The sequence below is a fragment of the Lepus europaeus genome, chromosome 12 (genome assembly GCF_033115175.1).
Source record: "Lepus europaeus isolate LE1 chromosome 12, mLepTim1.pri, whole genome shotgun sequence".
In the NCBI taxonomy this organism is placed as follows: Eukaryota; Metazoa; Chordata; class Mammalia; order Lagomorpha; family Leporidae; genus Lepus; species Lepus europaeus.
Window position 1 is genome coordinate 101,298,020 of NC_084838.1, and position 16,554 is coordinate 101,314,573.

A 16,554-nucleotide genomic window follows, 5' to 3' on the forward strand; every position below is an offset into this window, starting at 1 on the left:
TATGTCCAGGCAACAATGGAGGGTATATGGGACTCAAGGACTCCTGGTCTCTACCACCTTTTCAAAGGCATACTTCATCCTTTCTCCAGGACAGTCCACCCAACAAGCAGGGAGAACGACTGCCCAGAAAAACATCAACCTCAATCAACAATTAACATAATGACCTTTATTTTTCATGTAACAATTAAATATGACCGGATTACAATAGAAAGAGTACAAATGAAGTCAGCAGATCACACTACTGGAGGAAAATCTCAGTGAATTATACTCCAAAGATGGAGAAACTAGACTCTGCAGAAGGAAGAAAGCCTGTGCATTTCTCCCATTATCAGTGACTGTGGCTTGTTTCTTAGGTCTGCAAACCCATTTGCTTCCTTCTGTGACTATTAATATTACCAATTGAGGTACCAAGAATCATGAGACAGGCAATAGAACAACTGAAATTCTTTCAACTCCTAGTATGTTGGGCATTACACTGAGGGAAAAAGAAAATATGCTACACAGCACAGCCCATCTGGGGCCACTGCACAGCTTATACGGGGAGAAACAAACAAAAACCCTTCCTAGGCTGCTGAAATATTATTGTTCAGAGTTTGACACAGCCATGCTGTAATCATTTGGATAGCAACCCTTCATTTAGCCCACACACTTTTACTATGAGTAGCTGGGTCAGCCCTTGACTCTCTGTGACTTCAGATGTAAATGGAAACTTGGGTATTACAAGCCTGAACCATTCTAATGGAAAGCACTTGCTCTTCCTGTGAATCCAGCTGGGAAACCGCCTCCAGCCTCAGAACTCACTGTGCAGTAATCCAGTGGGACCTTGGGTTGTTTATACAATTTCCTTCACAGTTTTAACTAAATAATTTCACATATCTGGGCTTTAGTTTCCTCATCAGTGATTCATCACAAATACTCTTTTAAGCCTGTTTCATAACATATTATAAAAATGATGTTTAAGGCCGGCGCCGTGGCTCAACAGGCTAATCCTCCGCCTTGCGGCGCCGGCACACCGGGTTCTAGTCCTGGTCGGGGCACCGATCCTGTCCCGGTTGCCCCTCTTCCAGGCCAGCTCTCTGCTGTGGCCAGGGAGTGCAGTGGAGGATGGCCCAAGTGTTTGGGCTCTGCACCCCATGGGAGACCAGGATAAGCACCTGGCTCCTGCCATCGGAACGGCGCGGTGCGCTGGCCACAGCGCGCTACCGCGGCGGCCATTGGAGGGTGAACCAACAGCAAAAGGAAGACCTTTCTCTCTGTCTCTCTCTCTCTCTCACTGTCCACTCTGCCTGTCAAAAATAAAAAAAAAATGATGTTTAAGAACTTGTCAAAATTACCTTGTTGGCATCAAGCATATTTAAATGGAAGCCTCAGGTCACAGTGCATAAATATATATAATCTGGGTTTTTTTTCTCATTTTTAAGATTAGACTCTATCAAATTAAATGTACAACAGGCCCGCTATTTCAGACCATAGCAAATTGCTGGGGAAAAGCAGAACTCCTGAAAGGTAAATACTACTATGTCAATATTTTATCTTTCTTTTATCTTTTCTAATGGCATTTGTATAAGATGTTCTTCAGAAAATATGACTTGTTTTCCAAAACGCTTACTGCTTATTTGCAAAAGAAGTTTAAGGAAAGGAAAGAGATAAAAAGGAAAAGGAAAAATAGTGATTTCTGGGGGTTACTGAACTGTACACAGATTTCTAAAAATATTGTAGCCCATATATGTATGTTTAAACATGGGATCCTGAAGGTGTTGAGCATTTTTTTCTAAATGTTCATCTCTAAATGTTATGTCTATGTCTTCTCATAATATGAACCGTGGTGTTTTCTAAGGTTTCTTGCCCTTTGAGCCACAGCATAGGTTCTCAAAATGTGTTTAATGATAAGAATTATCCAGAGGAAACAAAATAAAGGAGTTATGTCCAGAACTTGGACATAGTAACAAAAGTGAATCTGCAAGCGGTCAGGAAAGAAGAGTGAGAACAATAAATAGTGCTGAAACAGCCAGATGCTCACAAAGGGAAAATGCTGTTGAATGAGAGGTATTATATACAAAATAACTTTCACTGTGAATTTCACATCTAGTATTATAGAGCAGACCTTCAGCAAGTGTGGACCATGGGCCATTTGCATCCAAGTCACCAGAATTACAGAGAGATTCCTGAGTCCACCTTACACTAACTGATTCTCTAGGAATGAAAGCTAGGCATCTATGTTTTTATCAAACTCCCCTAGATGATTTTGCATTCACTAAAACTTGAAATTCATTGACAAAAAAATGTTTTTACACTTGGAGTAAAAGATTTGAATACCAGCTCTGATAGTTATGGGCAAATTAAGTAATCCATCTATATTTCATTTTCTAGTCATAATGATTAAATGATATATTGTATAGACAGTAATTAGCATAGTCCTAGTTTATAGTAGATACTATAATATAGTGTTAGAATTAATCTCCGTTGGAAATAAATGGAGTGTTTTATAAATGTTTTTGCAATGTCAAATTTTACCTTTGCACTGATATTAATGTATTCTTACTGTAGCTAAAGGACAGTGCCCTTGTCAAGTGTATTGGCAGGTAAGTGCAGAGTATATGATCTTGAGGACATGTTTGGACATACAACTTGGAAAGTAACCATTCATACATCCCACCTACAAAATCATTCACCCATTCATAAGGTACAACTTCAGATATGTGCACGTGATGCAGCAAGGGAAATCTGGCCAGTGACTGACCTGAGCTAAATTACGTTGTTAGTGCATAGCATATGAATTCATTTACTAATGAAAGGTTATGATGTTCCAGGTGCACACATGGTGCACATTGAGAATGGAAACAAATGGTCCTTCCCCTTACATAGCACACACTTTATAGCAGCATATCCCCCTCACATTTCCATGCATTTCACATTATGGCAATTTTTTTTTGTTAATAAATAACTAGGGACCAGCATTATAGCATAACAGGTGAAGCCACTGACTGCAATACAGGCATCTCAGAGGGTGCCAGTTTGAGTCCTGGCTGCTCCACTTCCAATCTGGCTCCCAGCTGATGTGCTTGAGAAAGCAGAGGAAGATGGTCCAAGTCTTTGGGCCATTGCACTCTTGTGTGAGATCCAAATGAAGCTTCTTGTCCCCTGGATTTTGCCTGGCCATTGTGGCCATTTGGGGAATGAACCAGCTTCTCTCTCTCTCTCTCTCTCTCTCTCTCTCTCTCTCTCTCTCTTTCCTTCCTACATTTCTCTCTCTCTCTCTCTCTCTCTCTCTCTCTCGCTCACTCTGCCCTTCAAACAAAGAATAAACAGTTAGAAAACTGGAAAAGCCTGGTTTCATTGGTGGCTACTCTTTCTGAACAGAAGGTACAAGAAAAATACCAAAAAATAAGTACACCCAGCCTCCCCTCTCCTTTCTGTCCTCAAAAGCAAATATTTTTCCTTACAATCTTGAAAACACTGCTTCATTTCCTTCTAGCATACAGCACTGTTGATAATAAGCATCATGCAATGGAGGAAGGAAACTACTCTGGTGGGGCCAAAGCCACCTTAGCAACATCTGAGGTCTGTACATTCCTCCTCTTGCTCTTTGGTACTAAGAGATGAAATGTCATTACTGAAAAGTGGGGGACAAGCCACAGAAAACAATGGGTAAGGACTAAGGAGTCTCGGCCCAACTGTGTACAGATAGCCAAAGCCAAGGGCACTTTGATCCAGACAAGACATTTTGCAGACAGCCTATATTAATTCCTATGTTTGCTGTGACAAAGTTCCACAAACCAGCTGGATTACAACCACAGATACTTGTTTTTTCACAACCCTAGAGGATTGAAATCCAATGTCAAAATGTCAGCAGATCCATGCTCCCCAAGAAGACCCTGTTCAATGTCTCCTAAATTCCAAATAATAAATTGGCCCCATTAGTGAAAGTAGCAACTTGTAAGAAGATGACTTTGTGTATTCAGAATTGCTGGAGTGTGAAGTGTTTGGTTTCCATCTGATAGTTACCAGCAATCTTTGCCATGCCATGGCTAATGGTTGCATCTCTCCACTACTGCTCCTGTCTCTGTTCCTCTTGTGTTCTCTCCACTTCTTCTAAGGACACAAACCTTGGGGTTTTTGGCCTAACATAGTCCAGGATGCCCACCTAAACTTAACTAGTTACAGCTGCTAAGGCCCTAATTCTAAGTAAGGTCACATTCTGAGGATTCAGGTGGACACGAATTTTGGACAATATAATACAGGCTCCTAGAGCATGGCCTTGGGAGAAGATAATGGGAGTAGTTGGAATCCAGGCAGGCAAAAGATGGCAGCAGCAAAGACAAGGACAGAAATAGCTGCATACTTCATACTTCATTAATGAGATCAATTTATTCAATGGGCACAGTAGTCACAGAAGAGGGGGCCTATGGTGCTTTTAGGAGCCAATTTAGAAAGCATTTAGAAAATGTTTTAATCTGTTTCAAAACCTAAAGAATAAAATAGAAAATTCATATTCATATTGAAGCAGTCATAAAACAATTTTCAACATATTTTTATGGAGGAGGGAGCCCTGGAAAATGAACATGCTCAGGGTAACTGGAAAAGTCATCATACAGCCCTGTCCACTAATATTCGTACTTCCTGTCTACTAATGTTTGTACTTGGACTCTGCCTGAGACTTCCTTCCTTTCCTCTATAATGTGTTTCACCTTTAGGACTCAATTTATGAGATATTCCCTTGCAGACATTTTCCTGGAGAACCATCCCCACCTCATCTTTACTTCATGCCTCTACTCCAGGCTGGTTTGTGTGCTCATCTGTAGTACCCTTGTGACTAGCTCTACCTCTCCACCTCTACATTGCTCCACGATTATCTATATCTACACAGCTCCTTAGATCTGAGGGTAAACCTCAGGTGTCACGGTGCAGGTGTTGCTGGAGTCCCATCCAGAGCCCCTATGTCATTCTAATGCACTCATCCCCCCAGATGGCATTGGTGTTGCGTGCTATTGGTTCATACATCAAGTATTCCCAGAAAAACTGCCCTTACCTGACAGGAGACACCTTGTCTGTGGAAGCTTGGGTTGACATTAGTTTCCACCCATCCCCTGCCAAGGGTGGACCACAACTAATCATTGGCTGATATCAAGGGCATCAGCCAAGCCCTCTTGCATGGTGGGGGCAGGGAGACATGCTACAATCCACTCTCCAAAGTTTTTCTATGAAATCACCATTGCCTATCTTCTTCTACCTGTTCTCTTTCCCTCCTAGCTTTACAGCACTCTCATGCTACATTGCTTGCCTAAGAATTTCCACTTCAATTTCTGCTTCTGGAGATTGCTAAGAACTTTTAACTTTCAGGACTAGCATTTGCAACTATCAAAATTCAACTTATTGAAGGAATGAAGGAAGAGAGACAGGGAGGGAGGGAGGGAGGTCCAAAGAAAGGAAAGAAGGAGTCAATATTTGACATAGAATGAAGTCTCAGAGACCTATGAAAGCCTTTGCCAGGGCTGAAATGATAAGAAAATAAACTTGAGTCCTAAATACATTAAAGATGTGATCCTAAGAAGAAGCAATAAGGGCATAAAAGCAGGGGCATAAGACTGTGAGCTCGATCACAGAAATTGGAACAGTCTAAGAATTAGACCTAAGGAAAAATACCCAGTATGCCCCCAGCATTGTGTAAGTCACTTTTATGAGCACCACTGGAGAAAGACAATAGTAAATCTCCAAAACTGCCATAAGTCTCCTTAAATTTTCTCATACGTGATTGACTCAAGAGGGGATCAGCCTGGTTTGCAAGCATGAATTTTGAGGTTGGTTCAGATGATTTTGGTGAAAAATGGTTTGTTCACAAAAGGGCTGCCATTGAAGACTTCACACCTTGTTGCTCTTAAGAGCATGATCTTCTGACGCCTATACAAATGACAGATTTCATGCCATAGAATTTCCATAGTAGGCTCCATTCTTTGTAATTTTAGTAGCTCCTCTCAACCTTTTCTGCAGTGTTGGAACTGAGCAGATGTCAGGGGAGGGCTTAACGAAGCGGTGAAGTTTCAGCTGCAAAAGACAATTCCTAGCATAACAATTCTGAAACTGATTTCCCCAACATACATCATATTGGCAGAAGGTTAGTGAATGTTTTTAGGAAAACAAAAAGGAAACAGTGCAACAGAATGAGGCATAAGGCATCCTATGTTTTATTAGATTATGTGAGAGCAAACACTACTGAGACCAATTCTTCCATTGGGTTTGCTATTCCCAAGACAATTTAATTAAATAAGTATTAGTAAAGTGAGGGGCTACTGTTGTGCCACAGCCCATTAAGCTGCTACCTTTGATGCCAGCATCTGATATTGGAGCGTGGGTTAGAGTTCTGACTGCTTCACTTCCAATCCAGCTCCCTGCTAATGTGCCTGGGAGAGCAGTGGAGCCCATCACCCATGTTGGAGACCCAGATGCAGTACCAGGCTCTTGGCTTCAGTCTGGCTCAGCCCAGGGCATTATGCTCTTTTAAGGAATGAACCCGTGAATATAAGATCTTTTTTTCTCTCTCTCTGTCTCTCCCTCTCTGCCTCTCTGCTTTTCAAATAAATAAATGTTTTAAAAAAGAAAAAAGTGAACACTCAGGCCTACAGTACAGAGAACTGCCACCACATGTAGCAACTACTAATTGTATTCTCAAACTAGTGTATGACCACACGCAATAAGATGCTGCAATCCTGCTGGTAGTGGGGACCCCTCTAGTTTCCAGCTATCTCCAAGTGAAATAAAGATACAGAAAGAGAACAGAGATGAGCATTTGTCAAATTGTTAAGATGCTTCCTGGAACACCCACATTCATTCAATATTAAAGAGCTTAGGTAAAAATCTTGGCTCTGCTTACAATTCCAGCTTCCTGCCAATGCATGCCTTGAGAGGCAGCAAGTGATGGCTCAAGAACTTAGGTCCCTGCCACCTGCATGTAGAGACCTGAATTGGGTTTCAGGCTTCTGGTGTTGGCCTGAACCCTCCCATGCTGTTGCAAGATATTGGGGTATGAAACAGTGGATTGGAGTTATCTCCCTGTCTTTCTTTTAATTTTTAATTTTAATTAGTGTTAACATATTCAATGTACTTTGAAGATAGAGCTGCAAGAACACAATGATATTCCCTTTCTCCCTCCTCCCTCTCCATCCTACCCTCCTTTCTTCTCTCTTTTTTTTTTCTTTAGTTTTTCAAATAGCATATTTTAAATTTACATTTTAAAGTTACATTACAGTAAAAAGTCTTAATACATCACAGAACAAGAGGTTTAATGAGTAAAAAGGAAAAATACCCTAGTTTAGTGGCAATATAGAAAACTGAATAATAATTGAATGGAAAAATGAATGATCACACAGATCATTAAATTATAGTAGTATAGCATTCTTGACTATTGGTTTGACAAAGGTATAAAACAAAGTTTTACAAAACTACATGTGTAGCAATACTGATATACACTGATTTTTTTGTTTATTTTTTAATTTTAGCTTCCACATACAAGGGAGAACATGACATATTTCTCTTTCTGGGTTCAGCTTATTTCACTCAACTTTATGTCCTCTAGTTGCATCCATTTTGCAACTAGAGATATGATATATATACACCACATTTTGTATTTCTGCCATATTGTGTATATATACCACATTGTCTTTACTCATCTGATGATGCACACCTTGGTTGATTCCAAATTTTGGCTACTGCGAACAGTTCTGCTATTAACAAGAGATGCAGGTATCTCTTTGACACAATTTGTTCAAGACTTTTAGGTATATATCCAGTAGTGGGATTTCTGGATCATACAGCAGATCTATTTATAGTTTTTAAGAAATTTCCACACATTTTTCCACAGTGGCTGCAGTAATTTACATTCCTACCAAAAATGTGTAAGTATTCCTCTTTCTCCACACTCTCTCCACAATTTATAACTCTCTGCATTTTTTATTTTAGTCATTCTGACAGGGTGAGGTGATATCTCATTGTGGTTTGGATTTGCATTTTCTTGATGCCTAGTGATAATGTGCATTTTTTCATATATTTATTGGATATTTATATTTCTTCTTTTGAGAACTATTGAAATATTTTGCCCATTTCTCAATTGGATTAGTTGGCTTTTGTTGTTGAGTTTTTTAAATTGCTGATATATTCTAGATATCAATCCTTTGTAGGTAGGTGGTTTGCAAATTTCTTATTCCATTCTGTTGGATGTCTCTTCACTAGATTGATTGTTCCTTTTGCTGTGCCAAAGCTTCTAAGTTTGATATCATCCCATTTGTTTAGTTTTGCTTTTGTTGCTTGTGCTTTGGGGTTCTTGTCCAAGAAGTTGTCCCCTACACAAATGCCTTGGAGTGTCTCCCCTACATTTTCTTCCAGTGACCTCATAGTCTCAGGTTTTAAACTTAGGTCTTTGATCCATCTAGAGTCAATTTTTGTATATGGTGAGAGATATGGATCTAATTTCAATCTTCTTTTGCCAGCATAGTTTGTTGAAAAGACTATGCTTATTTCACTGTATGGTCTGAGCACTTTGGTCAATAATCAGTGGGTAGTATGTATGTGGACTGATTTCTGGGCTCTCTATACTGCTCCACTGAGCTATGTGTCATTTTTCATGTGAGTACCATGCTGTTTTAATACCTTCCGCTTTGCATTATGCTTTGAAGTCAGGTATTATGATGGCTCCAGCTTGATTTTCTTGTTCAGGATGGCTTTGGCTATTCTGGGTCTTTCGTGATTCCATATGAATATTAGGATTGCTTTTTCTAACTGTAAAGAATGTCATTGGTATTTTGATAAGTACTGCATTAAATCTGCAGATTGTGTTAGGTGGTATTTACATTTCAGTGATATTGATTCTTCTAATGCATGAGCAAGGAATATCTTTACAGTTATTTTTTGTGCTTGATGACTTCCTTCCTTAATGATTGATAATCTTCATTGCAGAGATCTTCCATTTCTTTGATTAAATTTATTTCTAAATATTTGATGTTTTTGTAACTTCAGTGAATTAGATTTCTTTCTTGATACCACTTTCTGTGAGTTCCTCAGTAGCATACAATAAAGCTACTTGTTTATGTATGTTTATTTTGTAACCTGCAACTTTACTGAATTGGTTTTTCAATTCTAACAGCCTTTTTGATGGAGTATATGTATAACATCATGTCATCTGCAAACATGGATAATTTGACTTCCTCTTTTCCAATGTTGATGCCCTTTATTTCTTTCTAATCCCTAATTGTTTGCACTAAAACTTCCAGTACTATATTGAATAGGAGTGGCAAAAGAAGACATGCTGATCATATTCCATATCTGAGGGGAAATGCTTTAATTTTTCTCCCATTAAATATGATATTTGCTGTTGGTTTGAGATAGATAGCCTTTATAATTTTGAGTAACATCCCTCTATACCTAATCTGTGGAGGATATTTAACAAGAAGGGGTGTTGAATGTTATCAAATGCTTTCTCTACATCTATTGTGATGAACATATGGTATTTGTTCTTTATTCTGTTGATGTGATTTATCATGTCTATTGATTTGTGAATATTGAACCACTCTTGCAGTTCTGGGATAAATGCCACTTGATCTTTTGATGTGGTTTTGGATTCAGTTTGCTAGTATTTTGTTAAGAATCTTTGCATCCATGGTTATTAAGGATATAGGTCTATAGTTTTTTTTTTCATGTCATATTTTTGGTTTTGGTATAAAAGTAATTCTGCCCTTATAAAAAAAGTTTGGCAGACTTCATCCTGTTGCATATTTTGGAACAGTTTGAAGAATACTGTAGCTAATTCCTCTTTGAATCTTTCGTAGAATTCAGTAGTAAACCCATCAGGTCCCAGAATTTTCCTTGATGGAAAACTTTTTTCTTTCTTGTTTCCTTTTTTTTTTTTTTTTTTTTTTGACAGGCAGAGGTAGACAGTGAGAGAGAGAGAAAGGGAGGGAGAGAGAGAAAGGTCTTCCTTCTGTTGGTTCACCCCCCAAATGGCTGCTACAGCTGACACGCTGCGCCAATCCAAAGCCAGGATCCAGGTGCTTCCTCCTGGTCACCTATGTGGGTGCAGGGCCCAAGGACTTGGGCCATCCTGCATTGCACTCCCGGGCCACAGCAGAGAGCTGGACTGGAAGAGGAGCAACCGGGACAGAATCCAGCGCCCCAACTGGGACTAGAATCCGGAGTGCCAGCGCCGCAGGCAGAGGATTAGCCTAGAGAGCTGCAGCGCCGGCCGATGGAAGACTTTTGAGTACTGCTTCAATAACATTACTTGTTATTGACCTGTTTAGATTGTCTACATACCCTTGATTTAATCATTGTAGGTAATATGAGTCCAGGAATTTATCAATTTCTTCAAGATTTTCCAGTTTATTAGCATATACTTTTTCATCGTTTCTTATCATTTGTATTTCAGTGGTGTCAATTTTTCATCTCTATATTTTATTTATTTGAAATTTTTCTCTTTTTTCTTTGTTAGTCTGGCTAGAAATTCATCTATTTTGTCAAAAAAAAGTTTTTTTGCTTTGTTGATCTTTCGTATTCTTTTAGTTTAATTTAATGTATTTCAACTCTGATCCTTATTATTTCTTGCCACCTGCTTATTTGTTTGGGTTTGTTCTTGTTTTTCTAAGTCTTCAAGATTCATCATTAGATCTTTGAAACATTTCTCTTTTTTAAAAAATATGGCACCTATTGCTATAAACTTCTCCCTCAATACTGATTTCGCGGTATTCCAAATGTTTTCATATGTTGTGCTTTCATTTTCATTTCTTTCAAGAAAGTTTATTTCTTTCAATGACCCTTTGATCATTTGGTAGCATATTGTATAATTTCCAAGTATTATTACTGTTCTCTTGTTCTTGTTGATCTCTAGTTTTATTCTATTATGGACTGAGAGGATACATGGTGTAATTTCAATCTTTTTAAATTTGCTGAGACTTGATTTGTGGCCTATTATGTGGTCTAGCCTAGAAAATACTCTATTTGCTGATGAAAAGAATGTGTATTCTGTAGCCACTGGGGGAAGTGTCCTGTAAATGTCTGTTGGGTTCATTTGTTTGACACTATGTTTTAACTCTCTTTATTTTCTGTCTAGATGTCCATTAATGAGAAGGAAGTTGAAATAATCCAATATTACTGTATTGGAGTCTATCTCTCCCTATAGATCTAGTATTATTTTCTGTGTATATCTGGTCAGTCTTGAGTTGAGTACATATATACTTATGGTTGTTATGTCTTCTTGCAGAATTGAACCTTTTATCAAAATATAATGTCCTTCTTTATCTCTTTTTACAGTTTTTAAGTTAAAGTCTGTTTTATCTGATATTAGGATAATGACACCAGCTTGTTTTTCTGTTTCCATTTGCCTGGTATATCTTATTTTTATTTATTTTTTTGATGGTCAGATGTAAACAGTGAGAGAGAGAGACAGAGAGAAAGGTCTTCCTTCCATTGGTTCACCTACCAAATGTCTGCAACAGGTGACACGCTGCACTGATCTGAAGCCAGGAGCCGGGTGCCTCCTCCTGGTCTGCCATGCAGGTGCAGGGCCCAAGCACTTGGGCCATCTTCCACTGCTATCCCATGCCACAGCAGAGAGCTGGACTGGAAGAGGAGCAACCGGGACAGAACTGGCACCCTGACCGGGACTAGAATACAGGGTACCGGTGCTGCAGGCAGAGGATTAGCCTAGTGAGCTGTGGTTCTGGCCTCTGGTGTATCTTTTACAACCCTTTACTTTTAGTCTATGTGTGCCTTTGCCTTCTGAAGTGAGTTTCTTATAGGCAGCCTACAGTGGGGTTGTGGCTTTTTATCTATTTAGCCAACCTAAGTCTCTTCATTGGTGAATTCAATCCATTTACATTCAAGGTTAGTATCACTAAAGAACTAAAACCTGTTATGGAAAATGATTTTACCTGCTGTTAGTGAATATGATGTTGTCATGTGCTTTCATGATGCTTATTTCTAATGCAGGACACCCTTTGGAATTTCTTGTAAAGCTGGTCTGCTGGCAGTGCATTCTCTCAGTTTTTGTTTAGCTGGAAAATACTTCATTTTTTCTTCACTCTTGAAGGATAGCTTCACTGGACATAATATCCATGGTGAAAAGTTTTCTTCTGTTAAGACCTTGAATCTATCATCCCACTCTCTTCTGGCTGTAGACTCTCCACTGAGAATTCTGATGCTAATAATTGGTTTTACTTTATATGTAACTTGACAACTTTCTCTTACTGTCTTTAGGAGTCTCTCCTTGTTTTTAACTTTTGATCATTTGAAAACAATGTGCCCTGGAGAAGATCTTTATTGTTTGTAAGTGCTTGGGATTCTTTGAGCTTCTTTGTATCTGGATGTCCATATCTCTTTAATAACATGGGAAATATTGAACTATCGTTTCATTTAGCAGGTTCTTTATGACTTTTTCCTTTTCTTCTTCTCCTTCAGTAATACCTATAATATGGATATTTGGTCATTTAATCATATCCCACATTTCATGTAGACATTTTTCATTCTGTTTAATTCTTTTCATTTTTATCTGATTGAGTTATTTCAACGTTCTTGTCCTCGAGGTCAAAAATTCTTTAATCCACTTGGTCTATTCTGTTGTTAAAGCTATCAATCATACTTTCTAAATTCACTCATTGAAGATAACACCTACAAAATTCCTATTTTGTTCTTCTTAATGAGTTCTGTCTCCTTAGTAATATCTTCATTCATGTCACTCATTGATTTCTTCATTTCTTTAATGTCTGTATTCTCCTGCATTTCATTAAGTTTTCCTTTTTTTAATTAAACTTTTATTTAATGAATATAAATTTTCAAAGTACAGCTAATGGGTTACAATGGCTTCCCCCTCCCAAAACTTCCCTCCCACCTGCAACCCTCCCCTTTCCTGCTCCCTCTCCCCTTCCAATCACATCATGATTCATTTTCAATTCTCTTTATATACAGAAGATCAGTTTAGTATATATTAGGTAATGATTTCACCAGTTTGCCCCCATATAGCAACACAAAGTGAAAAAAAAAATACTGTTGGAGTACTAGTTATAGCATTAAATAAGATTGTACAGCACATTAAAGACAGAGATCCTACATAATATTTATTTTAAAAATTAATTTTCTATGCCATTTCCAATTTAACACCAGGTTTTTTTTTCATTTCCAATTATCTTTATATACAGAAGATCGATTCAGTGTATAATTAGTAAAGATCTCATCAGTTTGTACCCACGCAGAAACACAAAGTGTAAAAATACTGTTTCAGTACTAGTTATAGCATCACTGCACATTAGACAACACATTAAGGACAGATCCCACATGGGATGTAAATATACAGTGACTTCTGTTGCTGACTTAACAATTTGACACTCCTGTTCATGGCGTCAGTAATCTCCCTAGGCTCTAGTCATGAGTTGTCAGGGCTATGGAAGCCTTTAGAGTTCGCTGACTTTGATCTTATTCCGATAGGGTCATAGTCAAAGTGGAAGTTCTCTCCTCCCTTCAGAGAAAGGTACCTCCTTCTTTGATGGCCCCGTTCTTTCCACTGGGATCTCACTCACAGAGATCTTTCATTTAGTTCTTCTTCTTTTTTTTCTTTTCCATGATATCTTGGCTTTCCATGCCTACAATACTCTCATGGGCTCTTCAGCCAGATCTGAATGCCTTAAGGGCTGATTCTGAGGCCAGAGTGTTGTTTAGGACATCTGCCATTCTATGAGTCTGCTGTGTATCCCACTTCACATGTTGGATCTTTCTCTCCCTTTTTGATTCTATCAGTTAGTATTAGCAGACACTTGTCTTGTTTGTGTGATCCCTTTGACTCTTAGACCTATCCGAGCCATCAATTGTGAACTGAAATTGATCACTTGGACTAGTGAGATGGCATTGGTACATGCCACCTTGATGGGATTGTATTGGAATCCCCTGGCACATTTCTAGCTCCATCATTTGGGGCAAGTCCTATTGAGCACGTCCCAAATTGTACATCTCCTTCCTCTCTTTTTCCACTCTTAAATTTAACAGGGATCACTTTTCAGTTAAAATTTAAACAACTAAGAATAATTGTGTGTTAATTACAGAGTTCAACCCCTTGTACTAGAACAACAACAACAAATACTAAAAAGGATAAAGTATTACATTGTACATCTAGTGTCAGGACAAGAGCTGATCAGGTCATTGTTTCTTATAGTGTCCATTTCACTTCAACAGGTTTCCCCTTTGGTGTTCAGTTGTCGCTGATCAGGGAAAACAAATGATATTTGTCTCTTTGGGACTGGCTTAATTCACTCAGCATGATGTTTTCCAGATTCCTCCATCTTGTTGCAAATGACTGGGTTTCATTGTTTCTTACTACTGTATAGTATTCTATGGAGTACATGTCCCATAATTTCTTTATCCAGTCGACTGTTGATGGACATTTGGGTTGGTTCCAGGTCTTAGCTATTGTGAATTGAGCTGCAATAAACATTAATGTGCAGATGGCTTTTTTATTAGCCAAATTAATTTCCTTTGGGTAAATTCCAAGGAGTGGGATGGCTGGGTTGTATGGTAGGGTTATGTTCAGGTTTCTGAGGAATCTCCAGACTGACTTCCATAGTGGCTTAACCAGTTTGCATTCCCACCAACAGTGGGTTAGTGTCCCTTTTTCCCCACATCCTCTCCAGCATATATTGTTGGTAGATTTCTGAATGTGAGCCATTCTCACCGGGGTGAGGTGAAACCTCATTGTGGTTTTGATTTGCATTTCTCTGATTGCTAGTGATCTTGAACATTTTTTCATGTGTCTGTTGGCCATTTGGATTTCCTCTTTCAAAAAATGTCTATTGAGGTCCTTGGCCCATTTCTTAAGTGGGTTGTTTATTTGTTGTTGTGGATTTTCTTGATTTCTTTGTAGATTCTGGTTATCAATCCTTTATCTGTAGTATAGTTTGCAATCCATGAGCATGGAAGACTTCTCCATTTTTTGGTATCCTCTTCTATTTCTTTCTTTAAGTTTTTGTAGTTTTCATCATAGAGATCTTTAACGTCCTTGGTTAAGTTTATTCCAAGGTATTTGATTGTTTTTGTAGCTATTGTGAATGGGATTGATCTTAGAAGTTCTTCCTCAGCCATGGAATTGCCTGTGTATACAAAGGCTGTTGATTTTTGTGCATTGATATTATATCCTGCTACTTTGCCAAACTCTTCGATGAGTTCCAGTAGTCTCTTAGTAGAGTTCTTTGGGTCCCCTAAATAAAGAATCATATCATCTGCAAAGAGGGATAGTTTGAGTTCTTCCTTCCCAATTTGTATCCCTTTAATTTCTTTTTCTTGCTTAATAGCTCTGGATAAAACTTCCAGAACTATATTGAATAGCAGTGGTGAGAGTGGGCATCCCTGTCTGGTACCGGATCTCAGCGGAAATGCTTCCAACTTTTCCCCATTCAATAGGATGTTGGCCGTGGGTTTTTCATATATTGCTTTGATTGTATTGAGGAATGTTCCTTCCATACCCAGTTTGCTTAGAGTTTTCATCATGAAAGGGTGTTGTATTTTATCAAATGCTTTCTCTGCATCTATTGAGAGAATCATATGGTTTTTCTTCTGCAGTCTGTTAATGTAGTGTATTACGTTGATTGTTTTGCGAACATTGAACCATCTCTGCATACCAGGGATAAATCCCACTTGGTCTGGGTGGATGATCTTTCTAATGTGATGTTGCATTCTATTGGCCAGAATTTTATTGAGTATTTTTGCATCTATGTTCATCAGGGATATTGGTCTGTAATTCTCTTTCAATGCTGCATCTTTTTCCAGCTTAGGAATTAAGGTGATGCTGGCTTCATAGAAAGAATTTGGGAGGATTCCCTCTTTTTCGATTGCCCTGAATAGTTTGAGAAGAATTGGAGTTAGTTCTTCTCTAAATGTCTGGTAGAACTCAGCAGTGAATCCATCTGGTCCTGGGCTTTTCTTTGTTGGGAGGGCCTTTATTACTGTTTCAATTTCTGTGTCAGTTATGGGTCTGTTTAGGTTTTCTATGTCTTCCTGGCTCAATTTAGGTAGGTTGTATGTGTCCAAGAATCTGTCCATTTCTGATAGATTTCCCTGTTTGCTGCCATACAAGTCCTTGTAGTAATTTCTGATGATTCTTTTTATTTCTGTGGTGTCTGTTGTTACGTTTCCTTTTTCATCTCTGATCCTATTGATTTGGGTCTTTTCTCTTCTTTTTTTAGTTAGTTGGGCCAATGGGGTGTCAATTTTGTTTATTTTTTCAAAAAACCAGCTCCTTGTTTGGCTGATTTTTTGTAATGTTTTTTTGGATTCAATCCTGTTGATTTCTTCTCTGATTTTAATTATTTCTCTTCTCCTACTGGGTTTGGGTTTGGTTTGCTGCAGATTTTCTAGATCCTTGAGATGACTTGAAAGCTCATCTATTTGGTGCCTTTCCAATTTCTTGATGTAGGCACCTATTGATATAAACTTTCCTCTTAACACCTCTTTTGTTGTATCCCATAGGTTTTGGTATGTTGTGCTGTTATCCTCATTTACTTCCAGAAAATTTTTGATTTCTCTTTTAATTTC

At 38.5% G+C, this 16,554-nt stretch overlaps 1 long non-coding RNA gene across 4 annotated transcripts in view; it reads left to right on the top strand.

Moving 5' to 3' along the window:
• The window catches only part of LOC133772061 (uncharacterized), a 190,058-nt gene that overhangs the window by 74,796 nt on the left and 98,708 nt on the right, over positions 1-16,554 (top strand). For all 4 annotated transcript variants that reach the window (XR_009867684.1, XR_009867687.1, XR_009867685.1 and 1 more), the window contains exon 6: positions 1,422-1,506. This is a non-coding gene — a long non-coding RNA (uncharacterized LOC133772061). The remainder of the gene's footprint in view (positions 1-1,421; positions 1,507-16,554) is intronic.